Source organism: Fukomys damarensis, unplaced genomic scaffold (genome assembly GCF_012274545.1).
Source record: "Fukomys damarensis isolate Sample0158 unplaced genomic scaffold, DMR_v1.0_HiC HiC_scaffold_5, whole genome shotgun sequence".
Lineage (NCBI taxonomy): Eukaryota > Metazoa > Chordata > Mammalia > Rodentia > Bathyergidae > Fukomys > Fukomys damarensis.
Window position 1 is genome coordinate 84,049,005 of NW_022900917.1, and position 11,183 is coordinate 84,060,187.

The 11,183-nt window shown below is 44.8% G+C and overlaps 1 protein-coding gene across 1 annotated transcript in view; it reads left to right on the plus strand.

The window, feature by feature from the left end:
• The first annotated feature begins 27 nt into the window (after nucleotides 1-27).
• The window catches only part of Ly6l (lymphocyte antigen 6 family member L), a 43,221-nt gene continuing 32,065 nt past the window's right edge, over nucleotides 28-11,183 (plus strand). The window contains exons 1-2 of the mRNA XM_010639240.2: nucleotides 28-136; nucleotides 4,174-4,289. The gene's annotated coding sequence lies outside the window, so the exon portion shown is untranslated. The remainder of the gene's footprint in view (nucleotides 137-4,173; nucleotides 4,290-11,183) is intronic.

An 11,183-nucleotide genomic window follows, 5' to 3' on the forward strand; every position in this document is an offset into this window, starting at 1 on the left:
TTTTTTTTTTTCTTTTAGTGCTGGCATGACGGTTGGAGGCCAGACAGCTTTTCCAGGGATGGACTTCTGTCCCCGTTTCTGCCTTGGGGACCTCCTTGGACCCTGTCTAGTGATACATCTATATCCAAAGTTTAAGGTAATGAACATACAAAATGAAGGTCAAGCTCTGTACTATTACCATTGGGCATCTGTAGGCCCAACTGAACTGTCATGGTTTTGTTTTGTTTTTAGCAAAAACCACTTTGAAGGCCCTATTTCAGAACACAAATCATGCATCTAATGATTAACCTTGACTCACACAACCCATGAGATAGTTGCATATCTGCTAACTTCCATTGCAGAAAAAGAATTTTCAGGATGGTTCAGTAAGGTACATAAAGGGATTTATTAGGCAGAATTTTTTGGGGGGTGGGTTTTGAGACAGGGTCTCACTATGTAGTTGAGATTGACTTGAAATTCACTATGTAGCTCAGGCTGGTCTCGAACTCACAGCTATCCTCCTGCCTCAGCCTCCCAAGTGCTGGGATTACAGGCGTGCACCACCACACCCAGCCTTATTAGGCAGAATTTTAAAAGTGCACACTCAAAGAAATAAGAGTAGGAGCCCGTAAGAGAGAAGCACACCATCTTCTGGAACTGGGAGCATTTATGTCAAGCTATCTCCTGAGGACAGGAAAACCCATGGAAAAGAGGCCCACCCCTCCCCCAAGAAGGTTAATAGCCCATTTTACAGTTTGTGAAAGGTATGCACCTATTGTGTTTTTGTTTTAAGATGGATAATGTAAGCATTCTTTGAATTCTGTCAATCTGTTCCTTTAAGATCACGGTTTTACTCTACTTTCGCAGTTAAACTAATTTTCAGACTTACAGTATCCTTATGGAATTTTAGGGGGAAGGAAACTCAACTTTCCTTGGGTCTGGAAGGAAAAGAACATAAATTAGCCTAGGGAATGTTAATATGGATACCACTGGGTAACTTTGAGGCTGGAGGTCACAATCTTTTTAAAAATACAATTTTTAAATTATTTTCTTGACCTCTTTTCTACCACTTTATTTATTCTACTCTACCTCAGGTATGCTACTAATTTAGGAAAGCTGGCAAAACAATATTTATTATCTAGCCCTAAATTCACCTAGCCTCTCTCATTCCCTTTCCAGACTAGAGGACAGACAGTAGGATACTGACATAGAGGGAAGAGATGTAACCCCCCCAAAACTGCTAAGTATCCGAAACTCAAGTTTGTGTTCCCTAAAATTGAGGAATGGATTCTAGGAACAATGGAGGTTAAGAGTAGGACAGATTTATTGAGAGAGAAAGCTTCTGTCTAAGAGACCCAGAAGGGGGACCTGAAAGTGGTTTGCCAGGATCCTAGTTCCCAGGAGGTTTTTCTGGAGCAAAGCCTCTAAGTGAGACTGGTTCAAGGTGGGACAAAACTATAAGACCCAATGGAAAATTACAAGGTGGGCCTGAGGTAGGGCAAAACCATGACAGACCAGTAAGATTATAAGTACAGTCACACAGGTAATACTGATTAAATAGGGATCAAATGGGAAAATACATCACATACAAGGAATTTCCCATTTAGAATATCAATCACCGCTATCTATCTCTACAGAAGTAGAAACTTTTTCTTTTTTATAATGCTAACCAGTGAATGTGCCTTAATTGTTCTCTATGTTGGCTCCTGAGGGCTGCGACTTGAAGGCTGCCCTGTCTAACTGCCTACAAGATAATATAAGCAACTTAAATATCTACAATAATACCACTAATATCCTTTTCAGGGTTCACAGAGACTTCTGACCAACCTCCAGCTGTTGGCCTAAATCTGGGTCCCAGGAAAAGCAGAGTCTCACATGGCTGAAAGAGCCACAGGAACAATTATTTTTTGAGACAATAATTTTATGGAAATCAAATCAGGACTGGAGCTGTGAGGATTCCTGCAGCGCGAAGAAACCAGCCCACATCCATGTAGCTGGTCTCTGTCCTTTTGTGAACAGGCTAGTTAGATCCTCTTCTCCAGACATGCTCCTGCTTCAGTTCCTCAAACTGAGGCCCTTTTCCTATCTTATCTGACTGTTCTTGCTTAAGAGCCCAACTTGACCTTGGTCAGAGCTGTGGTTCCCTTTATATTCTCTTTCCAAAAGTTTTTGCCAGTAAATTCATATTGTCACTACCCCTAACACAAGGAGGTGCGATAGCAGATGACACTGGGAATGGCCAAGGCAGGACCAGGCTTTATCTCCTTTCTGGCCTCTGAGACCCTAGACTGTGCACCTCCTGCCCTCTCAAAAGAGGGGTTCAGAACCTGTCAAGGGGTGATGTCACCAGCTAGTGAAGGTCTTTGCTTTAGCAATAATGAAAACTAAAACTAAATTGACTATGAATGTGCATTATTGGAATGTACATTAATTGGAAGGTAAGAGAAGATAGGAAAAGGACTCTAGCTTGAGTAGCTGAAAGGAATGTGCTCTGATGAAAAGAATCAGACTGGCCTGTCCATAAAAGAAGGGAGACCACTTTTGCGAGATACTGTGTGCCAGGGTCCAGTCGATCATTATCTCAGGCCTGGTTTCATAGCTCAGGTTGAATCCCTATGACTGGAGAGACAGGTTGATTCCCACACATGAATCCTCATGTCTTGAAGGGAAATTTCAATTAAGTGAGGCTCTGCTGGAATCCAAGGTGATCTTAGGTTTAAGGCAATGGAAATTCTGAGTGTAGCTAAATATTTCTATAAATCTCTTATCCTGGTGTCCTCAGTCTTGAAGAGGGATGAGATAGTTTAGGTAAATTTAGGTCTAATAAACTTTGCTTTACCAACTTTTAGACAAATATTTCGTAAATGTTTAATATACCTATAAGCAGGGAGCTCAGGAGGATTTGACCTGTTTTATAAATGAAGGTCAAGCTTTGTTCTACCTTTAGTCACCTATTGGGCCTCTGTAGGCTCAAGTGGAAGAGTTGCTCTTTTTCATTTTTTTCTTTTTTGGTTGTTGTTGTTGTTGTTGCAAAAACTACTTTTAAGTCCCTGTCTCCCTGAGAAGAAAACACAAACCATGCTTTTTGATGAATAACTAACTGGTGAAGGACCTGAGGTTCTATGGTGGTTTTTATGTCATGACTGTGTCAGTGGGGCATCTGTTCTTGGCATGGGCAGGTCCCTTAAAGATATCCAGACATCTTCTATCCTGACCAGCCCCCCATCCCATCCCCATTGAGCCCCACAGAAACCCACACCTGCACCTTTTGGAATAAGGACTAATGCCCTCCAAGGTGCTAGGCAGGGGGCAGCTAGGCTGCCAGGGGTTAGAGGGCAGAGCCTCTGGGACATTGGTGGGTAGAGAAGGTCTGGGCCCTGGCGAGGGGACCCCTTTACATGGCAGAACCAGAATTGGGTCCCTGGGAGTCCCAGGACTAGGAATGGAGCTCTGGGACAAAAAAAAAAAAACAAAAAAAAACTGCAAGCAGAGACCCCCACCCAGGAGAGTCCCCAAGGGCTTCCCAAAAGATGGCTGAGGATGATAGGAATGTGTCCTGGTCACCAGGATAAGCCCTAAGTTACTGATAGCCAGCTGTCTTATCAGATGTACTGCTTGCCTTCAAAACTTAAAGCCTGGATGCTGAAACCAAATGTCCCTAGCTGCCAGTCACAAAAACACCACACTTCCCCACAAGGGAAGCACTAGCCCACTGGAGCCATAGTAACACTCCTGACAACCTTGGGCTCGTTGTAGTCTCCTTATAATGATAAACACCGACAGATCCACCGGTGCCCAAATTAGGGAAGAAACAACGTAGCACCTGATCCTTGGAAACCTTCCCATATAAAGCTGTCGCAACAGGGAGCAAACCACACCATTGTCACCACCCCTAGTAAAACCTAGGCGCACCCCTGCCAGGAAGGAAGTGCCACTGAATAAGCTCTTCTGCTGCTTATTTCTTTATGGGCTGACAGGAAAATGCTAAGCAGAAAAAGAACTTTCAGATTTGGTGATATCCAAACAGAGACATAGAGGGAAGACCTAAACAAAGCAGGGGACAGTGACCTAGAGGAACCAGTGGTGACTCCGGCACTTGTGGGCAAGGCCCAAGCTACCTTGGGTCTACTGTGAATACATGTGTTTCTGTGGGGCCGGCATCTCCCCCGACTCAGGTGTCACCTATCCCTACAGCCAGGCCCTGTCTACAACCTGAGATGGACAAAACAGCCAAAAAAGAGTTAAAGCAGATGCTGCCTGGGTCTACAGCTGATACCTACATGTACTTCCAAAGCTTCATGCACTCACAGGTGGGTATTTGAGAGGTGACTGGATGTGAAGCTGGATTAGTCCACTAATGGGATTATAGCTGGGTGTGATGTTGGGAGGTGACCCCTGGTGGGAAGAGGTGGTCACTGTGAATGTGGCCAGGAGATAGATAGATAGATAGATAGATAGATAGATAGATAGATAGATAGATCCATCCTCCCTTCAGTGCTCACTGCTTCCTGCCTACCACACTACCACACTATGGACTACTATGGACTAGTTCTCCTTCGCCTGGCCCCTCTGCCATGCCACCCTTCCTTGGAGCCAGCCAACTATGAACTGAAACCTCCACAAACTGAACTAAAGAAACATTTCCTCCTCTCACTTGTGGGTGCCAGGTATTGTGACTCAGCGAGAAGAAAATAACAAAGACATGGCTATCACTGACTGCCACAAAGTGCTTTTCAATCTTTAAGCTTTACCTTGACTCTCAGTAAGAAAAACATTTGTGTGGCAACAAGAATGTGCATAAGCATGCACACACACACACACACACACACACACACACTTATCAGAAAGGTATGTGTTTTATGTGTGTATGTGCAGCAAGAGTTTGCAAAGCAGTGCTCACCCTTACTTCCTGTGACAAACAGATACCACTTTCCCTTCTGGGGTTTGTTTTGTTTTGTTTTGTTTTTTGAGAGCATGTTAGATGTGTCCCACTTGATTGGTTTCACCACCCAACCTGCAATTTTAAAAACACAGGGGAATGTTTCCTTTTAAAACAATGTTTTGCCTCCTAGTTTTTAAAATATGCAATATATACAATACCTGGAGACACCTATAAATCATAAAGCTACCTAAAAGGTGAAGGACAATCATGGGGAATGAGAAGGCATGAAATCTCCAAATAAGAGAAATCTTAGACAAGTATATTTCCAACAGACTAAAGATTTGTGACATAAAGCATTAGTAGCAGCAACGTGGAACTTTGCTTCAAAATGATTTTTAAAAATTCACCAGAAGGTGAAAAATTCTAGATTTGTACACATTCATTAAATGGACAGACAATAAATAAAGCAGAAGACTGACAGGACTAAAATAAAAAATATTCAGACTCATGCTGAGGCCTTATAACACGCCATATATGAGTAACAAAAAAGGCAGGAAGAAGTCTGCAGAAATGGAGAGATGAGACTCACGGAGGTGGGACATGAGCAGACAGTTTGAAGAGCCCCGTGTGGCAGAGCACAGGGGCTTCTCAAGGGCACACAAACCCTGGCAAAATATCTCATGATGAGCCATAGAAGAGTCTCCACAAAGTTCAAATAACTGAAGTCACAGAGGGACTTCTCCTCCCATTGCAGTTCAATTGTAGCAAAAATCATTAACCAAAACACAGAAACCCTCCTGTCACTGGCAGTGAAGAAATATATTTATATATAACCCACGAGTCACAGAAAAAGTTCAAGAAGAAATCAAAATGGAAATCAGAAGAAGGTATGGTGGCACATACCTTCAACCCCAGCACACTTGGAGGCTAATGCAGGAGGACTGTAAGTTGAAATCTAGCCTGGGAAACTTAACAAGATACTGTCTCAACATTTTAAAAATGGGCTGGAAATGTAGCTCAGTGTGAAGGCCCTAGGTTCAATCTCCAGTACTGCCAAACAAAAAAACAGACAAGACAAAATGGCAATCAGAAAACATATTGAGCTAAATTGAAGGCAAACATACTATAATTCAAAATTCATGGGATGCACCTAGGGCATTCTTAGAGAAGACCTGTAGACTTGCCTTTATGCATTAAAACAAAAACAAAAAAGGATTCCACATTAATGAATAAAGCTTTTGTCACAGGAAGTTTAAAAAAAGAACAAGAAAGTGAATCTGAGAAAGTAAAATAAGGAAACAGTAAAACGCAGAAATTAACAATGTAGAAATTATGCATACATTAGACATGATTCACAGGCATAGTCATTTCTTTGGAAAAACCAATCGTGTGTAAACCTGAAGAAACTAGTCAGGAAGCAAAGAGGAGGGAAAATACCTTAAAGAACAATGGACAAGATCAGTATCAACAGAAGATTAAAACCTTACTGGGGATTTCACAATTTAAATGGGGAAAATTGGAAAATTAAAATGATAGAGATAAGTTATTTAGTAAAAACAAAGTGACAAAAACATCCTTGAGTTTTGGAAACATTTCATCAAAAATTATTATCAATTCACAGGATATTCCCCATGCCTTACACCTCCTCCCCCAGCAGTGTCAGAGGACAGTGACATCTTCCATCTTGCACCACTGTGTGACCAGAGTGGACTCACACTGAGCAGCGAGTCACTGTATCATGAGAATGGAAACCACAGAGCAGCACCCCCAGTACCTGCACCCACAGCCGCCCTGTAGTCACAGCTACCCTCTTCCCTGAACTAGTCCCTTCCCTCCCAGTCCCAAGGCCTCTTCCCTCTTTATAAAACACTAGGTGCCTCCCTCTCCCTCTCTCTTTCCCAGGACTCATGGGCTCACGGGGAAGGATGAGAACTTCTTATGGGGGTGGGGGTTAAGAGAATGACTTCAGGAGGACAGGAGGACAGGCACTGGAGAGCAGTGAGGGCAGTTGAGGACCAGCAAGCATGTGCTACTTTGTTCTGCAGGACAAAGGGCATTCCTGTGGGCATTCCCGCATGAGAATGAAGGCTTCCTTTGCTACCTGCCACATGTGAGGGACCGCAGGAAGACACTGGCTGAATGTGACCAGCCCCAGAGCTTTTGAGGGTGCAAGCTTGTGATTGACCATGACAGAGCAGGACAGGAGAGAATCTGGGGCCTGTCTGGCCCTCCTCTATCCCTCCTACCCTGTGGGCTGGTGTGGGAGGGATAGGGGTGCTAAGCACTCTTGTAGTCAACTTTCTTCCCATCTGTTTTAAACAATGTGAATTTGTCTTCTCAGGACTTTTTAGTCCTAAATCCCAATGATCCCGGTCAAGCACCATCAGGGCCGAATCCCATCCTGGGGGAAGACTCCACTGGTCCTTGGGTGTGCTGTGGGAGCTGCTTGCCCTGGACATTGCCCACATCTCTCCCAGCATTTTCTAAGTGGCTGCCAGCAAAGATGAAAGATGGAGTTTCTTCTGCACACCTCCAGCCTAGCTTCCCTTCATTTACATCTCCTTACCACCAGATGGAGAAAGCTCTGGCTTTTCTCCCCAAACACTGCACCAATTTGTGCATCTTGGACAATCTTCCTAAGGTTGGGCAGGGTTCAAGGCCTGTTCTCCATCCACATCCCATGGAGATTGTATTCGCCACCTAAATTCAGGAGTGTCTGTGGTGGCAGTTAACCCTCCTTATTCACTCACCATGGTGAGTTTTTGGAGCAAGCAAACAAAAAATACAAGATACCTAGTTAAATCTGAGTCTTAGAGAAGCAGCAAGTAATTATTTTTACTGACATTTGGGACATGCTCATGCTAAATATTTACTTATTGTTTATCAGAATGAACCTCCTGATTTAGGTCACCAAATCCAAAGAGACAGAGCAGTGGCTGGACAGTGTCCCTCTGTGTGACATCACAGGGACGGTAGTATCCAGCACAGGCTGGCCAGTATGGGAAGCCAGGACATTTGCAGAACCATAACTCCTGTCCAAGCCCAGCCCTGAGCCTGTGCAATGAGTGGCACTCACCTCCAAAGGACACTAGGACAGCAGGGCAGGGCCTGCCCTCCATTGAGAGTACCTTCCAGCCAACCTACCTCTATCCCTGTTCCCCCAGCCCCAGAAGTGCTCCTGAGAGATTCAGGGGACCCATTCTGTGCTCAAGCACTGGCCCTGAGGGAACCCCTCCTTCCTTCCACCAAGAGACACCTCCACCCCTAGCTAGGCAGCACTGAGCCCTATCCAAGGGCAGACATGGCAGGTGTGGGAAAATCTGACCTGACCCCAATGGTGTCTTGGTGAGAGTACTGCCAGGAAGGCAGGAAACCAGACACTGGGTGGGCCAGTCCCTGTTTGGCCACCCATAGTTTTGGAACATCCCTCAAGGCCAGGGTGCTAACCAGAGTGTTTCAGGGACCTTGGTGAGGCGGATGACAAAGAGAAGCTAAGCCTTAGTGTTGGGTGAGCAGAGGGATTTATTAACTTCAGAGAGAGGGTCAGCCCAGATGTATGGGACAGCAGTGGCCCAGGGAAGTAGGTGTAGGGTGGAGCTTTGGACTCTGGTCCCTCCCCCTGATGTTCCTGTGACCCCAGGGCCCAGAGTAGCAAGCAGAAGAGCCTAGACTGAAGCTGGGGTGTAAAGGAAGCCGGCCTCTCAAGGAATGTGGCTCTGAAGGTCATGGGCACAGTGACAAAGTGAGGCTACACCGGAGCCCTACAACCAGGGGACTTACAGGGTCGAAGACAGCCCCCCTACCCTGGCCTCAGGGCTAAAAACCGCTTAGTATTCCTACAACTCACTGTTAGTGTGGTCCCAAAGGAGGAGCCTGGTCCAGCTGGGACAGAAGAGGGGGTCCAGGAGCAGAAGGGACCAGAGAGGGCCTCACAGCAGGGCCCAGAGGAAGCCCAACCCCACGCTGAAAAGGAGTCCCCCCACCAGGGTCCAGGCACTGCCCCCCACTAGGACTCCAACGTTGCAGAGGTCCTTCTTGCAACAATTCTGAAATTGATGGTGAGGGCATCGAATGTTACACTTAAGTGAGACTTCTTGGGGCAGACTGGAAGGCAGAGCTTATTCACCAGTCTCACAGTCTCAGATCCTGTAAGAAAGTAGAGTGAGCTTAGGGTCCTGTGCAAGGACTGCTCAGATAATCTGTCCCGGCCGGCGGGGTTCGTTATTAGTAGTGCTCGAGGAGGGGACCACCCGGAACGGGAACGGGAACGACGCAGGAAGACAGGAACCAGACAGAGCTCTTTTAGATGGTCAAAATTTGACAATTTTTATTTCTCACACAGCAGCTTTTATGCAGGCAGGGATGAGCAGGGAGTTTCCTGGTTGCTGGGTTACCTAACCTAGGCTGGTCTAGCTAGATAAGGTAGGGCATGGCCAGAATGTTCCCGGGAGGGGTCAGAATGTCCCCAGGAGGGTGTAAAGTTCCTATCAGGGGCACACATACACACAGGGTGGAGGGGCACACACGGAGGGTGGAGACACACAGGGGTCTTGGTCCCCAACATCTCTTCCCTTTCTATTAAATTTAAAAGAAGCCGATTTATTAAAATGAAAAAGAATATCTTGTCAATCCTATTAATTCTTGAATCAACTTATAACTAAACTGAAGAAAAACTTTAATTTAAAAATGAACTTATCATTAAACTATGAAAAAACCTTAAATCAACTTATAGCTACTCTAGGAAGAAACCTTATGATATTTATTAGATTTAGAAGAAGCAATTTTATATTTAATAGTTTTAAAAGAAGCAAAATAGAACAGAATAGAGTCATTTATGTCAAGACTTAGGGCCTAAAATTTAGAAGAAAGCCAAATAGAAGGAAACTCAATGATATCCAGATTGAACAACATCCTGTGGCTTTTATGGGCTGCTTGTAGAGGCCTCTGGCAGAGGCTGGTAGGCGTTAACCATAGAGGGGGAGTATTGACTTGATAACTTCAACAGAAGCCCCTGTCTTAGGTTGATCAGCCAAGCATTTGACTGTCTTATCCGTCATTGGGGTCATCTGTAGCGAGAGAGGGGCGATCTCTGAGAGATCTTTAATTATCTCCTGAGGTCTTTTGGAGACTGTGTCCACAAGAACTCAGAGATTGTTGGTATTAGCCCCTATGTGGTCAAGTTTGTTCCTCAAGGGATTCAGACAGGTACACGTGCGCATTAGTACCTTCCCTCCCCGGGTATTTAGTCCCAGGCCTCTGTAGGTGCCTATATCCACGTAGGTGATGGGTATGCTAGCTCTGAGTATTAGCTGGTTCTACCAAGGAGTCTTCTGTGCCTGTTGTTGTAGTCAACAGGATTTGTCCAATTTTAGATTCATTGAGTTTCTAATTTTTTTAAAATTTTTGAGATAATGCTCTTATGGCCCATATTGGAAGGGGTGGAAGGTCCTCTTCAGCTACGCCACGGTCAATTAGATCGAGGCGATGGTAATAAGCTTGTATAGGCTTGTCCTGGATGGCATCTATTTGTTCCTTAACAAAGCTAGTAAGCTTTCTAAAAGCCCAGGGTCCAAAGGAGATAAGAAGTAACAAACATAGTAGGGGCCCCAATATGGAGGGCAGTAGGGTAGATAGCCAGGAAGATGAAAACCAATTTTGGGACCAATTCTGGGATTGTGCTCTTTCTTTCTTCCTTTTCTCTAAAACTTCTCTGACCTTGGCCATAGCATCCTTTATAACTCCAGAGTGGTCTACATAAAAGCAGCAATCTTCCTTGAGTGCAGCACATAGGCCTCCCTGTTGGAGGAAAAGTAAGTTTAAGCCTCTCCTATTTTGCAGGACAACTTCAGCAAGGGAAGTGAGGGAAGTCTCAAGGTGGGAGATGGCAGTCTCCAGTCGTTCGATGTCTTCATCTATGGTCAGGCTGAGTTTTGAATAATACTTGTTGGAGAGAACGAGAGAGGTTATGTCCGTCCCGGCCCCTACAACCCCGAGGGAAATTAATATAGCTAATGTAATTGCTGTTATAGGTTTTCTTTTTGGTCTTATGAGGCTGAGCTCATCTTTTGGAAAAAAGGTGGAGAATTGTTCTGAGGAATAATATGTCATCCTGGGAATTAATTGGACCAGGATATAATACATGGTCCGGTTTTTTTTGAGCAAGTCTCCTGAAATACAGGGGGTGAGGCCATCATTGCAAGCCCACCAAGCATTTTCAGGAGGAATTATATAAGATCCTGATTGAATTGAAGTATAATTGATATGAGTCTGGTTACATAGGTGTCGGTGGGTTTTAGGCACCCTTCCCAAGCATAGGCCAGAA